The sequence below is a fragment of the Alligator mississippiensis genome, chromosome 3 (assembly GCF_030867095.1).
Source record: "Alligator mississippiensis isolate rAllMis1 chromosome 3, rAllMis1, whole genome shotgun sequence".
In the NCBI taxonomy this organism is placed as follows: Eukaryota; Metazoa; Chordata; order Crocodylia; family Alligatoridae; genus Alligator; species Alligator mississippiensis.
In genome coordinates, this window is record NC_081826.1 from 167,412,370 (window position 1) to 167,431,003 (window position 18,634).

The 18,634-nt window shown below is 46.8% G+C and overlaps 1 long non-coding RNA gene across 1 annotated transcript in view; it reads left to right on the forward strand.

Moving 5' to 3' along the window:
- LOC132249462 (uncharacterized) overlaps positions 1-16,743 on the forward strand; it is a 123,204-nt gene extending 106,461 nt beyond the window's left edge. The window contains exons 4-5 of the long non-coding RNA XR_009460934.1: positions 11,947-11,999; positions 15,985-16,743. This is a non-coding gene — a long non-coding RNA (uncharacterized LOC132249462). The remainder of the gene's footprint in view (positions 1-11,946; positions 12,000-15,984) is intronic.
- The last annotated feature ends 1,891 nt before the right edge of the window (positions 16,744-18,634 follow it).

An 18,634-nucleotide genomic window follows, 5' to 3' on the forward strand; every position in this document is an offset into this window, starting at 1 on the left:
AGATGTGATGTATGGGCCTTGTGACATCTGTTTGCACAGGGGGAATTTTACCCCAAAAGCACTATATATGAAGAATTGCTTATTTATCCTTTCATGTCAGGACAGGAAGACAGCCTTAGTTAATCTTGATTAGAGTTCACATGTCTTTGTTTCATAGTTTCATAGTAGGTAGGGTCAGAAGGGACCTGAGCAGATCATCAAGTCTGACCCCCTGCCATGGCAAGAAAGAGTACTGGGGTCAAACAACCCAGGCAAGGTGTTCATTCAGCTTCCTCTTAAAGACCCCCAGAGTAGGAGCTGGCACCACTTCTCTTGGAAGTTGGTTCCAGATCCTAGCTGCCCTGACGGTGAAGTAGCGTCTCCTGATATCTAGCCTGAATATACCCTCTTCCAGCTTGTGGCCGTTATTTCTTGTCACTCCTGGTAGTGTTCGGGGGAACAGGGACTCTCCCAATGCCTGCTGGTCCCCCCTGACTAGTTTGTAAATGGCCACTAGATCCCCCCTCAGCCTTCTCTTGTGGAGGCTGAACAGGTTCAGGTCCCTTAGCCTCTCCTTGTAGGGCCTGCCCTGCTGCCCCCCTAATCATGCCTCCTCTTCTTGACCATGTTGTCCACATCCCTCCTGAAGTGCGGCATCCAGAACTGGATGCAGTACTTCAACAGCAGCCTGACCAGTGTCGCATAGAGGGGGAGGATCACCTCTTTGGATCTGCTTGAGATGCATCTGTGGATGCATGACAAGGTACGGTTGGCCTTCCTGACCGCATCACCACACTGTTGGCCCATGTTCGTTTTGGCATCAATAATGACTCCAAGATCCTTTTCTGTCTCTGCACTGACGAGAAGGGAGCTCCCCAGCCTGTAGGTGTGCTGCTGGTTCTTCCTCCCCAGGTGCAGTACCTTGCACTTGTCAGTGTTGAAATCCATCCTGTTCTCATCTGCCCACCCCTGTAACCTGTCCAGGTCCAATTGCGGCCTATTTGTGTTAAGCCTTATCCTAAAATAAGTAAAAGTAAGGAAAGAGAATGGTCTTTCCCCATGGGGCTGGGCAGACCGGGCTTTCCTCAGTCACAGTATGCAGTAGGGCGAGGAGGTAGGCTTCCACCGGGCCCTAAGTGTGGCTCCTGTCAGGCCAAGTTCCAGGCAAGAAATGGAGGTTCACCTGTCCAGCACTCTGCCTGATCCTTTCTTTCTTGATTCTCTTTTTTATAGTCTCTCTCCAGAGAACATTCTTTCCAACAGTGTAAGTCTATCCAATGTTAATTCTCTACACCTGGGGCAGTTCTGCCCCTATAAATAACTAGTTAGATCAGATCTTATTTTATCTAACTGTAGTTTGACCCATTGCCCCTTAATTGTCTCCATCTTTATTGCTAAAGCTCACTTCCCTCGAGGTTTGTCTGCAGAACAAAACGATTGTAGCTAGCGGGAGTAATGATAGCAATGAAGACAGAGTATCTGGGTGTGGACAGAGGAACTATCTATTGGAGACCTTTCAAATGGGAAACTTCAAAAGGGCAACAGCTGCTAACTGTTATGTGTGAAGGAGGTGAGAACAATTCAAAAGTAGCAAATACACTCCAAGGATGTGGGCAGATGCAATACTTCAACCATTTCAACAATGTTACTGATTGAGAACTGATTCACAGTTATCCTGGGTCAGAGGTGTCCACATGTACACTGCCAAAGGTTCCAAATAGAAGGGTCACCTTTTAGGCACTGAACCACCATCAGGGGTGGAAGCGAGAGCACAGCCTAATTGCAATTTTCTGCTCCTTCTCCCTAACGGCACATTCAATAAATGCTTGTTTCTGCACTTTACTGAAACCTGTGTGGTGGCACCCTGCCTGGGAGTGCTGCCTGGAACTCTGTGTCTGGGTTCCCAGGGGCCTGGGTGTTCTGAAACTACCAGGGCTTTCATGGTTGTTTCATAGTCGGTAGGGTCGGAAGGGACCTAAGCAGATCATTTAGTCCGACCCCTTGCCATGGGCAGGAAAGGATGCTGTGGTCAAATGACCCCAGCTAGGTGGCTGTTTAGCCTCCTTTTGAAGACCCCCAGGGTAGGGGCGAGCATCACTTCCCTTGGAGGTTGGTTCCAGCTCGTAGCCACCATGACAGTGAAGTAGTGCCTCCTGATATCTAGCCTGAATCTACTCTCAGTCAATGTATGGCCGTTGTTCTTTGTTACTCCTGGTAGTGCTCGGGGGAACAGGGACTCTCCCAATGTCTGCTGGTTCCCCTTGGCAAGTTTATAGATAGCTACCAGATCCCCTCTCAGCCTTCTTTTGTGGAGGCTGAACAGGTTCAGGTCCCCTAGCCTCTTCTCATGGGGCCTGCCCTGCTGCCCCCTAAGGAAAGAGAACTTTCCCCCAAGATACTCATCAATTAACTTCTTGGTCCTGGAAACTGGCCAGGGTTTGGTGCATCACAGGCTCATTGGGGGGCAGAGGGGAAGCCAAGTGAGGGGGATGGTTGCTGCCTTGATCCCTGCTTCTCCAGTCTCAGGGTAGCACTCCATTAACACCAATGGGAAGAAATTGACCTGCTCTTTAAAAACAGCTGAGAACTGTTCCCTGAGGTCCCTGGCCCACAAAAGCAGGGTGCCAGGCATTTCCCCCCCACACCCAACCACTCCTACACTCTTATCTTCCATCCCAAATAATGTATGTTGTATATGGAGCCCTGGTCAGTTGCCACAAATGGAAGGGAATTGACCAGCTCTTTAAAAGCAGTGGAGAGCTTACCCTACCCAGGGATGCTGTGGTCAAGTGCAGGCAATAGAGACTGGGCAGTAGAGTTCTGGCTGTGTACCAGAACAGCCAGTTGGCAGGCAGCAGTCAGGAAGTGGGTTTGAGGAGTGATGGAGTGTGGAATCTGCCCATAACTATCAGCCAGTTCATAGGGAGTTGGCTCAAAACAATACCTGATAATCCAGTATACTTTTGAAATGGTTCAGAAGGTTGAAATAATTCAAAATGGACTCATACATCTTGATACTTGTGGTTTAAACTGCAATTAAACCAGTCTAAATATTATGCCTGTCTACACCTTAACTTTCACAGTCCTTCATCTGACAGGAGTTCCTGGCTAGTAACAGACATTGCCAAATGAAAGTGATCAGCTTTGCTGTGACACATGGCAGCATAGCCACTCCAGTTCACTGGGCGAAGCACACATCGACCCTTGTCCTACCTTTGATGGTGTGGGACAAGGGGTGTTGTGATCTTCCTACATTCCCCACTCAGCCAGACTCACTCCTCTGCTCTTAGCTATTGCAGTGAAGCTGGTCTGGCTGGGTGGGGAATCCTGATCTTTTTGCTTATGGAGAGGTAAGAAGGGAAAATGGGCGAGTAGCTGCTTAGGGTGGCAGGAATGTGCAAACAGCTTAGGCTACTTGTATACTTCCACCACAGAGGTAATGCATGTCCACCACAATAAAGTAGCAAAGCCTGTTAGCGCCTTGTATTGTGCCACTGATTTCCTTTCTTGTGGTGTGACAAACAGTAGCAACATTTATGTGTTTAGCATTTGTGCCACCCAAAAAATTTTGATGGCAGCACAAATGAGAGGTTAGGCGATATCTGTTTCCACCCCCTGTGTCCACATCCACAGAGGCTGTATCATGTGCTAGCCGGATCCTACACGGATCTGTTACCAAATTTGCCCATTAATTTGGGGTGTGCTCATTTATTAGGGATAGTTTCTAGGGTCTTGGTGATTCTGTCAATGTGCTGCTTGTGTTACTATATGGAGCTGTATTTCTCCCTTCTGCAAGCCCTCACCCCCAGTGGAGCTATCTTGCAGGACTCAATCTCAATGGGACCGGGTTCCTCCAGTCACCAAATCTGTCATACACACAAACACGCACAAATTAACGTGACACGCCTGACCTGGCCGGGCTGATCAGCATGGACAGGCTGACACCCTCATGTGCCAAGAATCAGTTAATAAGAGCAACAATAAACCGCAGTCAGACACAAGCACACAGGTGAACAGAATCCCTCTGAATCCAGCTGGGTGTCCAGCTGACACCCTCATGGGCCAGCATTCAGTTCATAAGGGCACATCTGAGTCAAATTGGGTCAATCAGCCTGTACAAGCTGATCCACTTATGTGTTTCAAACTCAGCACGTCCCAATCTTTGGCCTCTTGATGAGCAGACCCCACAATATTTTTGGGCTTCACAGGGATCTTTAGCTTAGGTAAAAGAAGCGTTGCTGCAGAGCACGGGAGGAAAGAGAAGCAGAGAAGGAAAAATATACCCAATTACTACCAGTTTGACTATAAAAGTTATTTATTGCTAAGCATATGAAATATATAATAGTACTAGTAGTAACAGACATGCAAAAGAAAAACAAACACAAACAATGACAATACTACCCTGGTTTCACTAAGTATTTGGGGAAACTTAGCTCAAGCTTAACTAATACAGTTCAGGTTCAGAAATGTATGCCTAGAGAGAAGAGAGGGAGAGAGAGAGCGCTGGGATCTCACCTAATCCAAGGTACTCGGGCTGCAGAGCTGACAGGCACAGTCCGTAGCACAATCCTTGAAGAGAGAGACGATCTGTTCTTCCAGCGTCCCAAGAACAAGAGGGGATGGTGTCAGCACAGGAGTTTTCTTCTTCTTTCCTTTTCCTCTCCCTTTCTTCCTCCTTCTTTTTTTTGTTCTTCTCGAAGCGCGCACACTTTTTACAGATTTTTATACCCTCAGTTCAGCTGCTTCGAAGCACCCTCAGTAGTGTAAATCATTGTCTTTTCTATTGACAAGGGGTTATCTGGTTTGGAACATCTCAAGAAACTGATTGATAATCAGGAAACACTTAAGATTTGGGAGTAACCAAATATTTGGGAGCCAGCTTGAGATTCCTATGGATGGCAGATATACTGATGGGATATCTCATGGTTTCTTCAGGAACAATAGATAGCTTGCAGCATCAGGATTTTGGATTTTTACTTGTTGTGCCCAAGCCTCAGCTTAGCATGACTTTTTCAGATCTTACTATAGTCTTTTAACAGACTTAAAGCAATCATTGGGGTGCTCATAACCTTTTGTGGAGAGGACTCCCACCAGCCGTCTCGGGAAAGGTATGACAACACCTGTGATTAGGGTTCCAACGGGCTGGACGTTGTGATGAACCCTTAACCATTGTTCAAATGTTGCCCATACCCCCCCTGACTCGGTCTCTTGCCTCAGCATTCCTTAACCTGGCAACCAAGTTTTAGTCAATCAAGTTTAAATAGGCCTCCCATAGTGGGACCGGGGAATGTACGGCCCGAGATGCCTATTAAACTTAGAGGTGTGTGTGTGTCGGGGGGGGGGAGTCCTTAGTAAATCCAGATTAGAACTGGTCTGATAAATGCTGAGCTGGGTGTGTGTGAACATGGGTTGATTAACATTTGGAGCACAGATTCCCCATCATGCAGTGTTCCCCTGCTTCTCTGGTCCCAGAATTCACTTCAGTCTCTGCTTCAGGCCTTCTGTTCTCCATCTCTCATGTAAATGAATGGTCATCTGGTTCCATCTTGGATGTAGATGAGACCTAGGGCAGTTGGTTCACTCTTGTCACCCTTATCTTGAGGGTCTTAGGTGTGTCTCTCACTGCATCTTAATCAGTTTCGTTTAGGTGGGGGGGGGGTGAGTCCTTTGTGAGTCAGACAGACTGCATCCTGTGCCAGGGTTGCCCAAGAACACGCAGCTGAGACGTAACAGATCTCACAGGGTACTCTGGCTGCTAACACATGCTAAAGTTCATGCTGCAATGTCTTCACTGCTACTGTTATTTCAAGCCAATGAGATGTAAGTAGCCTCAGGTGTTCTAGCATGTGTTACAATCACACCTTCATTTTGCAGTGCATACATACCCTCTAACATTGTTGGTCTTTGCATTTGGGCTTCAGCATAAATCTATGCTATCTGCTCTCTTCAGGGGATATAGAAGAGCAGTTCTGTCACAATGGCCTTTTGTTGTCTAGTATTCACTAGTTCTTTGTACAGTGTCTTGTATTGTAGCGAGTTACAAAACTGGACAGAAGCAGAGAAGGCAGATTAAGAGGATTATGAAGTTCACTGACTTTCTGAAATGAATTTGGCAGGTTGGCATGCTTCTTGTTCTTGTACTTAAATTCATGCTCAGAGCAGACTTTTTACCCTTCTCATGTGTTCCAGAATTTTTTTGCATTTTGTTTATTTCAGTCTCTCTCGTAAACCCATTGAATCTTATTTGTTCAATCTATCATAATCTGTATGCGCTTAGAAAATATCTATTGCTATAGCATCTAAAGTAATATCAGCATAGTATCTAGAGGTTAATTGAAAGTGAATATATATAAATCATATTAGTGAAATTCAGCATTCATATTACGGCGTAAATTTTCTAAAGGACTGTAAAGTATGCCCCCTGAGACATGAATTGCAGGTACTGTCAGTTTATTCCAACCACATGATTAATGAAGCAATAGCCATGCAACCTCCTCATGAAATACAGGGTATATTTATATTGCATGCTGCAGTCTAATATAGAGACAACTGAACTAGCTCGAGTTCTGGAAGTTACCTACCTTATCACAGAACTCCATGTGGACTAACCTGTCTTCCTTCTTGGGGAACCTGAGCTAGTTCATTTAAAGCTAGCAATCTGAGTCCCTGGCCTAGATCTACCCAAAAAGGCAGGATATTTAGTGCTTAGGGCACTAGCCTAGGATTTGAGAGACCTGGGTTCAGTTTCCTGCTCCACTGCAGATTGACTGTATTTTCTGGGGCAAATCACTTAAGGCAGAATCCTATTTGTACTTAGGATTCAACCAACATGCAATTTGAGATTAACTGAATAATCTGAATTAAGTGTAGGTGCATTTCTTTTACCTGCTCTGGGTATGTAAGTGCCTCTTTTAGAGGACTAAGATCTTCCTTTGGAGACATGCAGCTATCTTCCTATTCCTATACCCAGAGGGTGTGATAGAATGCCTCCTACAATTTAGCATGGTAACTCAGATTTGGCTGAAAGCTGTCCTTTGGTTATCTCGTAGGTAAAATAGGGATACGAAGGCCAGACACCTGTAGAAAGGGATACCGATACTATCATTTCCTTCCCTCAGAAATGCTATGAGAAAAAAATGCCTGACTGCCTCAGAGAGATTAAGGCCATTACTATGATGATACAGTTTACAAATAGGAAACACTTATTGCCTCTTTTTGGCATGAGGATTATCATGCCAAAACATCTTGGTGATCTATCTAGTCCTGTATCAGGTCTCAGATACAAACCAGTACTTGAAGCTTCAGAGAATGGCATACGAAACCCTACCGTGGTTCAATATATTCATTAAGAGGGAAGAAGTTCTGAATGAATAATGAAGTGCAAAAACTTGCTGATGACAAAACTATTGTGGGGAAATGGAGACAATTGGGCAACATGACAGCAAATTACTTTAGTTGTAGACAGCTGCAAGGTAATGCAAATCAGATGGAACAAATTAATCTATGTATGTACATTGATGGGTTCTGAATTAGTTGTCACCTTCCAGGAGAGAAAAAAAAATATAGGCAGCAGTGTGGAAGCTCATTGAAGATGTCTGTTCAATGTGCAGCATCAGTCAAAAATTAATTAGCTATTGAACTGTTTTAAAATGAGAATAGAGAAGATCTAAGAAGAAATATACTGCTATTATATACATTTTTGCCTAATCCATCACTGCTTTGGATACTATGTTAGTTTTTGGATACTTCAACCTTCTTTTAGAATCTGAAAAAAGAAAATGTAGCAGAAATAAAGAGGAGAGAGGGAGAAACCCTGAGAGCCCACAAAAGTTGTATAAGTACAAGCTGTGGTCGTAATACAAGGTGTATGCAGGAAGCCCGATTCTGAGAACCTGCAGCCATCACAGGGACTCTTGCATAACCCTGGTTGAAGAATGAGCTTAAATGGGAACTAGCTCCTCCTCTATGATGAGGGTAAAATACCTTGGGGCCAAATCTGTGGCTGCAACAAGGTATCCTATAATGAAGTAAATGAATGTTGCCTGCTTAACTGAATGGGAAGTTAGGCTCTGAGAGAGAAGAATATTAAGAGAAGACAATACATTCTTTTGAGCCAGGAGTGTTCTTTATTCTGTCCTTGTACAAGGTCTGACACGAAGGGCCCCTACTCCTGATCTGTGGGACATAACTTGGTCATCAGCTAGGCAAGAAAAAAATCCCATGTGGTAGTGTATCATATTACATAATTAGGAGGTTTATGTCTTTGTTTGAAGTATTGTACTTTGGTCTCTGGAGACAGGATGTTAGAAAAGATTGCCATTATGGGAATTACTTTATTGCTATGGCTACATACAGACATTGCACATAAACTGGTATAAGTGACCCAAAGCCAGGCGAAACCTGTAACAGAACAGAAGTTCAGCGCATACAAATCAGTTTCAGAATGGTAGAACCTGATCTAAGATACAACTGGATGGATGTAGTACTAGACTTAATCAGTTTAGGTTAGAGCAGTATATTGAACTTGCGTCCCAAAACCCATAGCAAATCCCCTTAGTTCACTGTCCTTCATCATCCCAAGTACCCCTTGCAGGGCAGTATGCTAGCCTCAGCTGGTGCTCATCTGCTCAGGAGAGAGCTGAGCTCTGGGCTGTCACAGACAGAAGCCAAAAAAGCCTTTGTCTCCTGCCAGAGCCCCCCCTGCCACATGGACTCTGCCCGTAGTCAGCACAGCAAGGGGTAGGGGGCTCATGTGGCAGGGGCTCTTTTCCCCCTCTACCTGCCCAGGAGCAGTGGCTTTCTGTGGCACCGAGAGCAAGTAGTGGGGAGGGGGGCGTGGAACCCCCATGTGCGGGCTTCCCCCAGATTGCTGGCTTGGGACAGGGAGGATCTGGGCTGGGTCCATGCAGGGGGGGTTCGGGTCCCCCTCTCCCCACACCTGGTTCCCAGTACCACAAATCTGCATACAGCTCCAAGCTGAGTACCCATGGCTGCAGCGAGAAAGCACCATGCTGTATGTTAATCAGCATTTGGCTGGCAATAGCAGGTGCTTCAGGTGAACTGCATAGCACTGCTGTCATTGTGAACAGTGAGTCTGCTCAGTGATTCCAGTATACGGCTATGGGAGTTCCCCAGCCTCTCACCACAGCATGTGGCTCTGAGCCATGGCTACTGACTGCAGCTGTTAGGAAAGTCGGAGGGGGGGGGGAGGTGGAGCCCCCCTGCTGCACAGGCCTGGCCTTGAGCCAGCACATCTGGGGAGGCCTGCATGACAGGGGACTCTCCCCCCCTCCCCCCCCCCCTTTCCTGACCCAACGGACAGCCACAGCCAGGAACTGACTTGCTGCTCACAGTGATAGCAGTGCTGTGCAGTTCACCTGAAAAGCCTGCTGCTGCCAGCCAATTGCTGATTAATGTACAGCGTGGTGCCTTCTCACTGCAGTCATGGACACTCATCTCAGAGCCAGGATGTCCATGGTGCTGGGAATCAGGGGTGTGGAGATGAGAAGCAGAGCCCTGCACTGCAAAGGCCTGGTCCAGCAACCCCTCGCTCTGAGCCAGCAACCTGGAGAAGGCGGGTCCTGCATGGCTATTGATTACAATAGTTCCATCAAATACTTCTCTTTTCAGGTCCTGATCATCTTTGATAGCTGAATGTGTTCCTTTGATTGTTCCAGCTGAATTTTATGAAAACACAATGAATGTAAGGTATCTGGTAAGAAATGGTGACCAAATTGAAATGGGTTAAAGTATTATGTAGTCCCACAGTGGAGTGAAGGTGACCATTAACAGCACAAAGCTAATGCAATACCAGGCTGCATATGCAGAAGAGTTAGCAGCCCATGAAATTAAATTATGCATTTAGAAAGTGCTCAATCTAGCAATGACAGATATTAATTGCAGAAATAATTGTCCACTTTTAAAGACATTTAGTCAAAGAGACTAAACTCACTGTACACATGCCAGTTTCAATGTATGGCTATAAACCATCCTAAATCACTTTAGAAACCTGGTGTTAAAATGAATCAAGACTCCGTTTTGTAACAGACTGCCAATGTGGGCTCACCAGATTGGCTGAGATACTTCCCCTGGGCTAGAAACAGTGCCGGTGAACTCTGAGCAACCCAAAGAGTGGAGTAGGAGAGCCCTGCCCTGTGGAAAAGGAGAAGCCAATCGAAAGAAGGGGTTTTCAGTCCCCTCATTTGTCTGGAAGGGGGATGGCCCGGGTTGGGGGCCTGCCACCCTGAGCCCTGGTTGCCTGGTTTGCAAGCCAGGGAGGGACTGCCAGACAGGATAAAAGCAGCAGCCAAACTGATGTGGGGGTTGCTGACAGTGACTCCGGGGAACCATGCAGGAGGCCCAAGAAGAGCTGGGGTGAGCTGACCCAGCGGAGAGAGCAGAGAGACCCCTCTGAAGAGCCTCAAAGGCCCTGGGAGAAGGCAGTGGGCCGTGCCTCCAGCCCTGCAGCAGAGAGGGGGCAGAGGCCAGGGCTTGGGGCAGAAAGCTGGTGCCCCAAGGCCCTATCGCAGTGTGCTGGACGTGCCAGGCGTCCCGGAGGCTAGGGTTGGCAGTTGGGCCCCCACTCCACTGCGGAGAAGAGGCAGTGAGGAGCACAGGTGGCATCCTTATCCGAAGCAGGGAGCTGGGCTGGTGAGTTGAGGAAACTCCTTACCTTCCCTGGGGAAGTGGGACAGCAGCAGGCAAGGCACTGGGATCCTGAGGAGCGGCAGAGCGCCAGGACGGGGGTCCTTGGGAGCTTGGGGCGCAGGCCGGCGCTTGGATTGGGATTGGTGAGCCGCGAGGTGTGTAGGGTGCCCAGCCAGTCATCTGGAGCAGGGGTTTGGAGAAACGACACCTGGGAGCTGCCTGTGCTGCTGACCCTCTGCCACTGACTGCCCCAGAAGGGACTCAGTCCTGTCCCTTATTCTGCATCTGATTGTCGTCGGATGGAGTCCCTGAGCTTTGTGGCTGGGTCATGCTGATTGCTGAAGGAGCCTACTTTGTTGCTTGCCTTTTTGGTTGCCATGGAGGGTCACCCTTTAGCCTCTTTGCGGGGTTGGGGTTTGATACAATTTGATTGCTGCAGTCTAGAAGAGCTTAACCTGTTGCAGTCTGTCGCTTATTGGGAAGCCTGTTGGAGCTGCAGGGAGTGACCAGCTTGCTTCCTTGCACCTCAGCAGTGGCTGAAAGCTGCCAGTTACCCCACCTGTGGTTCTTGGGTCAAGGGTTGACGAATGCATTCTGGTTTATGTTGTGATTCTGGTTATGCCATTTAAGTTCACTTGTAAATAACCTTTCCTATTATTCTTGTTTTGTAAATAAAGTGTAAATAGTTAAATCAGTTAAGTGTTAGACCTTCTTGGGACCATGGGCTGCCCTGTGGGGAGCAGGGGCCGGCTGGAAAGTAAATTGGTGCTGGCCAGAAGCCCTGCCCCACTCTCACCACACCATCCCTGATATTGGGCAGCGGTGGCAACTATTGGGCTGCCACTTGGGTGACAATTTGTTGTACTTTTTATCAACTAAAGTGAGACGAAATAGATACTTTGTTCATACATGTAGTTTAAGTTGGTTATGCTTAACTGGCAGACTAGATATGATCTGAGTTTAAAGGGGCTGTATGTTCACAGATTTCATTGATGGGGCTTTAATATAGCTTTGAAAAAATGAGTGATAAAATAATTCCTTCTCTGAGTATTCCTCAGCAGGGCTGCTCATGAAAATGGTTTGCTCTGGTACGCCGAGGCAACAATATGTGTTTTATTCCGTTAAAGTGTGTGGGATCAGTATTGGGCTTGTAATACATGTGCATAGTTTCCACTATCTTCAAAAGGAATTTGGCTCAGGGCTCCTGTTCCTGAATTACTTGTACACAAGCTCTCTATAAAGTTCAGAGAAATTCTTAGGTTCATAGTAAACATGGACCAGATATTCAGAATCTTCCATGTTTGTGCCTTGTATTTGCAGATGCTGGGTGGCAGGCAAATGATGAAACTCAGTGATGCTTGGAGACTAAATATGTAAGTGCACCTGTGTATATCTCTGTGTTGGTATGTCTTAAACATATTCCTAGTTAAAGCTTAAGTGCACTTGTACATGTGATGGGGTTTTAGTCCTTAGGGTTGCATTCTATGCTTCTTAAATTGAAACAGTTTTTTATTGAAATGCTAGGTTTTATTTTTCCAACACTGTATATATGTTATTGTCCTGGCAGCTGCAGGCACCCACTGAAAGCAGAAGTACAAGAGGCCCAATCCTTTTTCTTTTTTTTCTGACAGAGCCTGCCCATGCCTCCTGCAGCTGGGGAGCCATTAATCTGTGCCATTAACCTGTCAGCTTGTCCCCTGGCTGTGGGAGAGGTGGACATGCTCCACAAAAAAAAAAGGATCAGACCCTTTGCTGCTTCTGCCTTCCACAGGCTTCTGTGGCTGGCAGGACTCCTGGGGCCACCTGGGGATGGCTTGCCCCTGGGGCAGCACCGGGAGGCAGCAGGAGGGTGGCTGGGTGTACAGGTGGCTAGAAAAGGCATGGAGATAGTGCATAGGGTACTGGGAGCCCGGGCAGGCTTGGGGAAGCTAGTGGCCCACCTGGGCAGCCCCGCACCTCATGCACCATCCCCACCACCTTCTCTGGCCCCCAGCTCCCCACCACCTTCTCTGGCCACCAGAAAATCCAGATGCCCATCTGCCATCTCCCTTTGCTGCCCCAGGGGCAGGCCAAGCTGTTCTTGGGTGGCCCCAGGTGTCCTGCCAACTGCAGGAACCTGCTGAAGGCAGAAGCAGCAAGGGGCCTGATTCTCTTTTTCTGTGGAGCCTGTCCATCTCTCCCATGGATGAGGGGCAAGCTGACTAATGGCTGCAACGTTCCAAGTTGCAATGTTGCAAACTAAACTATACATCAGGATGTAGTTTAGAATGCAATGATGCAAACTCATTTAAAACCCCCAAAACTTGTGTATGTGTAATGTGTGTCACACCATTAAGCTACACAAAATAAATTTTCATCACGTGTACATCATGACGACATCACATGTACGAATGCCCTAAGATTCCTGGGAGCAATGGCAAAGAATGAAGAACCTGTTCAAACAATGGATCCTTGGTGTTATCTGTGCATTGATTGTGTATCAGCAACCAAATCCAGGCAGGGAGAAATGCAACACAGATTTCTGTGGAGTTACTCTAAATTTATACCAATGTACCCAAGACAGGACTTAGTCCAGTGAGAGAGACTGCCTAGAAAAACAAATTAGCTGTTGTGTAACATAGGGAAGAGGAGTCTATAACTTGAATGGGTAAAGTAGCATGGTGGAAATGGAAATGAACAGGCTAGATTAGCATATCCTTTGCCATCTTCAAATTGGGCTCAATTTGTAAGCGTTTGTAATAAAAGCATGGGAGCTTACCCAGTGTAAAAGCTGTCTACTATTTAGAATTAGTGGTTGAACTGAATTTAAGAGGAGCTGCACTTGGTTGTCTCATTGCACTCGTTTAATCCACTGCAATTAGTGTGATAATTTGATTTCCTCATTTGACAAAATGGGCCTACTGGTACTGCAGTGTATACAACAATGCAAAAACCAAAAATCTCAAAAATCTCCATGCCAAGTGTAACTGTTTAGAATAACATGGTCAAATAATGCAACTGGAAATGGAAATGCATGCTCAGTATTTTCTTATTTTCTCCTTGATCTCTAAACTGAGTTTATACAGTCCTCTTTGATCACCGGGACTAAAATCACTTGGGGAATGATCTGCTTGTGGTAGTTTTCCTCAGTGGAAAAACCCAGGAAGATTTCCAGGCATAAAAATAACATACAAAAGTCTTGGGAAGGAGGGGCAGTTCCTGAGGTTATTATATAGTGGTAGGGTTTGGTCCTCTAATGGGATGGGTAAGAAGTTCAGCTTCCAGAAACTGTAGATCTCTGAAATTCACATATATTTAAAAGGATCCAATAGAAGTCAGAGGCAACTGCAAGCCTTTGAGACTTTACATGGTCTCCAAGGCTGTCTCTTCTATTCCATGGCATCTCAAGTCCATTGCAAATGAGCTCACAATGGGCACTTTTTTACTCATTATGAGGTTCAGTCCTTCAGGGTTGCATTCTGTGCCCCTTAAATTGAAATGGTGTGTTTTATTTTTCCATCCCTGTATACATGATATTGTCTTGATGGCTGCAGGTGCCTGTTGAAGGCAGAGGCAGCAAGGGGCCCAATCCTTTTTTTTTTCAGCAGAGTCTGCCTGCCCCTCCTGCAGCTGGGGGGTGAGCTGCTGGCGGGCTGAGTGGCTGCTGAGCTATGGGGAGCTCTGGTCCTTCCCTCCATGGGACTGGCCAGGCAGGCTGCTAGCAGGCCAGGTGCTGCCCCAGCTCAGTGGTGCCAAATTCAACTCTTCTCCAAGCCTGCCCAGGCTTCCAGTACCTATGCACCATTCCTGCCACCTTTGGCCACCAGCACACCCAGCCGTCCTCCTGCCACCTCCTCCAGCTGCTCCAGGAGCAAGCCAGCTCAGTTCTAGGTGGTCCCAGGTGTCCTGGCAGCCTCAGGTGCCTGCTGAAGGCAGAAGTGGTGAGGGACCTGATCCTTTTTTTCAGTGGACTCTGCCTGCCTCTCCTGTGGCCAGGGGTTGAGTTGACAGATTAATGGCTGCAATGTTCCAAGTTGCAACATTGCAAACTGAACTACATTGGGATGTGGTTTAGTTTGTGATGATGCAAACTCATTTAAAACCCCCAAAACTCGTGTATGTGTGAAATGTGATGCCATTAAGCCACACAAAAGGAAATTTTCATTACGTGTACATGGTAAAATTGTCACATGTGCAAGCACCCAATATAACCCAAATTATTTAAGGCTAGTTGGTTACTGTACAATGTGCCTGAATATGGAGTAATCCTGAGCTGCAATGGGACAAGTGCAAACCAGAAAACAGATTATGACATGGAAGCAGAATATCTATTCTTCTCTTACTTTTCATTGTGCCAAGTGAGTTGCTCTAGGCCTTTATGTTTATGAGGGTCAAGCAAGGGCTCTTGTAACTTGCTCTTTTCTTTTTCCTATGCAGTTGTTTACAGATTTACAACTAGATATCCTGCTCTCCTCCTACTCCTACAGATATAATTTGTTCAAATTGTAAAGCTGAGGGTGACCATACACACCTGAATAAGGACCAAGAGACTTTCAGTCACTGGTTGAAGGTCAGGGTTGTGATCCAGTACCTGATTAAATCTGTGGGCCTCTTTGCATTGACTCCAGCAAGTTTTGAACCTGGCCCTTCATGAATATGCTCTCTATTTTCATTAGAACATTCCAGTGTGTTTCCTTTCTGACTCTTTAGTCCCCTCAACTTTATATTAAAATTTTCAATAAGCCCTTGTTGTGACTATATTGTTTAATTGGGACATTGCCAGGAAACTTTATATTTAAAAACCCCAAATAACTGTTAAAGTAGTATAAGTCATATAACCCTCTCCTGTAAATTTCCTGCAACCTTGCCTGGGACACGTGCAGCTGTTTTAGGTAGGAATGAGGCAGATTTGCACTTGTGTAGTGTATGCTCTGAGTGGGCCCTGATCCAATAGAAAGACTAGGGGGAGAAAGATGAAGAGTGGGGGAGGTATGGTGAAAGCATTTCAGCTGTATTTAACATAGCTGGCTCATGCTGTTAGATTGATAGCTAGGAGTTACAAGGTACTGCTGCTGTGAGGAACAGCTCATCTAAAGCTGAATGAAAACCAAAGTGAGGATCTTTCAAAACAGCTATCAGTAGAAATTATTCATTGCTATACATGTGTGTGTGCACATGTATGCATACACACAGAATGGAAATTAGATGTGCAGGATGCAGTGGCACTTTTTATGGTGATTTTTGTGCGTTGTTTCTACTGTCAAGAGCAACCACACATCAGGTTACAATAATGACTGAATAGCAGATGGGGGAAAGTGAACCATTACAATTAAACTGTGGCTAACAGCACCATCCCCTCTCCACCCTCCTTCCTTCAAGCTTTCCCAGCAGGTTTCTACTGTTTCTCTGCTCGACAGCCAGCTACTGTATCTTTCGCCTGGAAGTGACTTACTTAGAACTGACAATTCCAATGGTCCTGAAGATCGGCATGCTGGGACCACCTCACATGAGCAGCAGTTGTGAAAACCTGGCTCTTCCATCCACCATGAAAGTAAGCTCATTATGTCATTGTCAGAGGAAGCTGCCAGGACATGGATAGAGAGGCTGCATTTATTCAGCGTGGTATTCCAGATGGGAAAGCACTGCCCTGATTCCAGCCTAGCAAGCTGGCTGCCTGTGCATTGCATAGACTTTATACTTAGAGTATACAGATGTAGTGTACTCCAAGTGAACAAAGGAAGGAGGTTGTGAAGGATTTCTAGTAAAGCATGTTAAATATATATAATTTTTATAAAAAAAAGAAAGTTTGGAATCTTTAATCAATGTTTTTCATTACCAAAAAAAGACACCCCCCCCAGTATGTTTTTTAAAACGGCTTTTAAAAAATGCAAGTTATGACTGGAAATTGCTGATCTGCTCTAATGCTTAGTGCATATCTGCACTGCCTCCTAATAGCACCACAGAGTGTTGCAGAAGAGCAAAGCTGCCAGTCATCTCCCTACTCTGTTCATGCTGTCTGTCATTTTTCTTGGCGTGTGCCCAGGTCTGCTCCAGCATTGCATTTGCTTCTGGATTTAATGTACACCCAGTGGTACACAGCTCTCCACTGCAGTATCCCCAAGCCTGGTCTAGAGTACTAAAGAGACACTGTTATTCATGTTTCCTGAAACATGGTTATAATAAAATGAGCCTGCACCTGGGGATTCACTGCATGATGTTTATGCTGCCACCAGAATTGGAGCCTTTTATCCTATGAACAGTCATCAAACTCAGTGGGGTTGCTTGCGAATAAGAACAGCAGGCTTAGGCTTAGTGAAGGTCTTGCTCCTGTTGCAGTCAGTGGCAGAACTCCAGCTGATGTTAATGCATAGGATCAGGCCCAGTATGGATTGTAACATCCGTCTTTTGCCTAGAGGTGCATCATGTTTCAATTGCAGGGCAATCCTCACAGAGGTTCTGTACCCTTGCTGCCTGTTCACCATGCTAGCATGACCCCCATAAAACCATGTTACTAGGGCTTTCTTCTATCCAGTCACCACTACGTGCATGATGCCCCCAAAGGAGACTTTGAAACCAAAGAGGAACTCTGCAGATAATTAATTCCTAAGATAACCTCAGAAGGGTTGGAGAGAAGACAATGGGCATTTTTACTCCCTTCCCATCACCCCTTCTCCCCTACCACTCGAAGATCAATTGACTGTCCATTTTTCACTGTCATTTCTTTTTCCTCTCCTTTGTGGATCCTAATCCCACAGTGTGGGAGAGGTGGGGGGCGGGGGGAGGAGGGAAGGAAATACTGCCACAGATACAGACAGAAATCCTATCATCTCTAGGCACAGTTTTGGGGTATGGTGGGAAAAGATCCAATACAACTACAACAATCATGTCCTAATCAAAAGATAGAAGCACAGTTAGCTTCAGCTACATCTTGGAGATAAAATGGAACCCCTTGACTCTTTAAATTGCCGTTCCACAGCATTCTTTCTACTATCTTGCTGGTTGCTACCAGACTCAGCCCTGTTTTCCCTGTTATGTGTCTCTTTTAATGTAAACAGAAAGATTTGGATGATTGGTTCAAACCATTGAGTTCCGTTACAGGACACCTTCACAGTCTCCAGTGACCTTGAAAACTGTCATCCCCTTTGATTCACCTTCCACGGCTTGATTGGAGAAGAAAATACAACAAAGCGGGTAGATGGCAGATGTTGTGACTGTAGGTGCTTGGTATGCTGGTCTCTGCTGCAGGGCTTCACCACCCCTTATACCAGGGGTGGGCAAAATACAGCCCACGGGCCGGATCTGGCCTGTGAGGCCATTCTATCTGGCCTGTGGGGCCCCTAAAAAATTTAGAAAATTAATATTTATCTTCCCTTGGTTCCTGTAAAAAATGACAGGAACCAAGGGCAGTAGGACCCAGGCTCTGGACAGCTCCATGGGCTGTGAGTGGCTGCAGCAGGGAGTGCTAGCCATGGGGTGGGGAAGGAGCTGCTTTTCCCTGTGCTCAGCTTTTCCCCAGGCTCCTTCCTGGGGCAGAGGAAAGTGGCTCCTCCCCCACCCCGTGACTGGCACCCCACACTGCAGCCGCTCACAGCCCACACGGGGCTGTCTGGAGCAGGCACAGGCAGTCCCAGGCAGGCTGTAAGTGGCTGCAGCATGGGGCTCTGGGCATGAGGTGGGTGAGGTGCCACTCCCTCCCCACCCCCCGTGCTCAGCCCCACTGCCAGCCTGGGCCCTGTGCTGGCTCCAGCCTTGCCCATCAGGGCTGTGAGTGGTGACAGCAGCTGCAGCCCCCCAGCTTGCTGCACCAGGCAGTGTTTACCACTGTCGCCTCTGGACTGCCCAGCACACAATCTTCGGGCAGGCAGCAGCAGCCAACACTGCCCAGCGTGGCAAGCAGGGGGGCCACAGCTGCTGCTGCCTACGGGTGAACCCAGAGCTGGCTTGGAGCCCAGGCTGGCCACAGGGCAGGTTACAAGCTGATGCTGAGCGTGGGGAAAAACGGCCCCTCGCTCACCTTGTGACTGGCGTC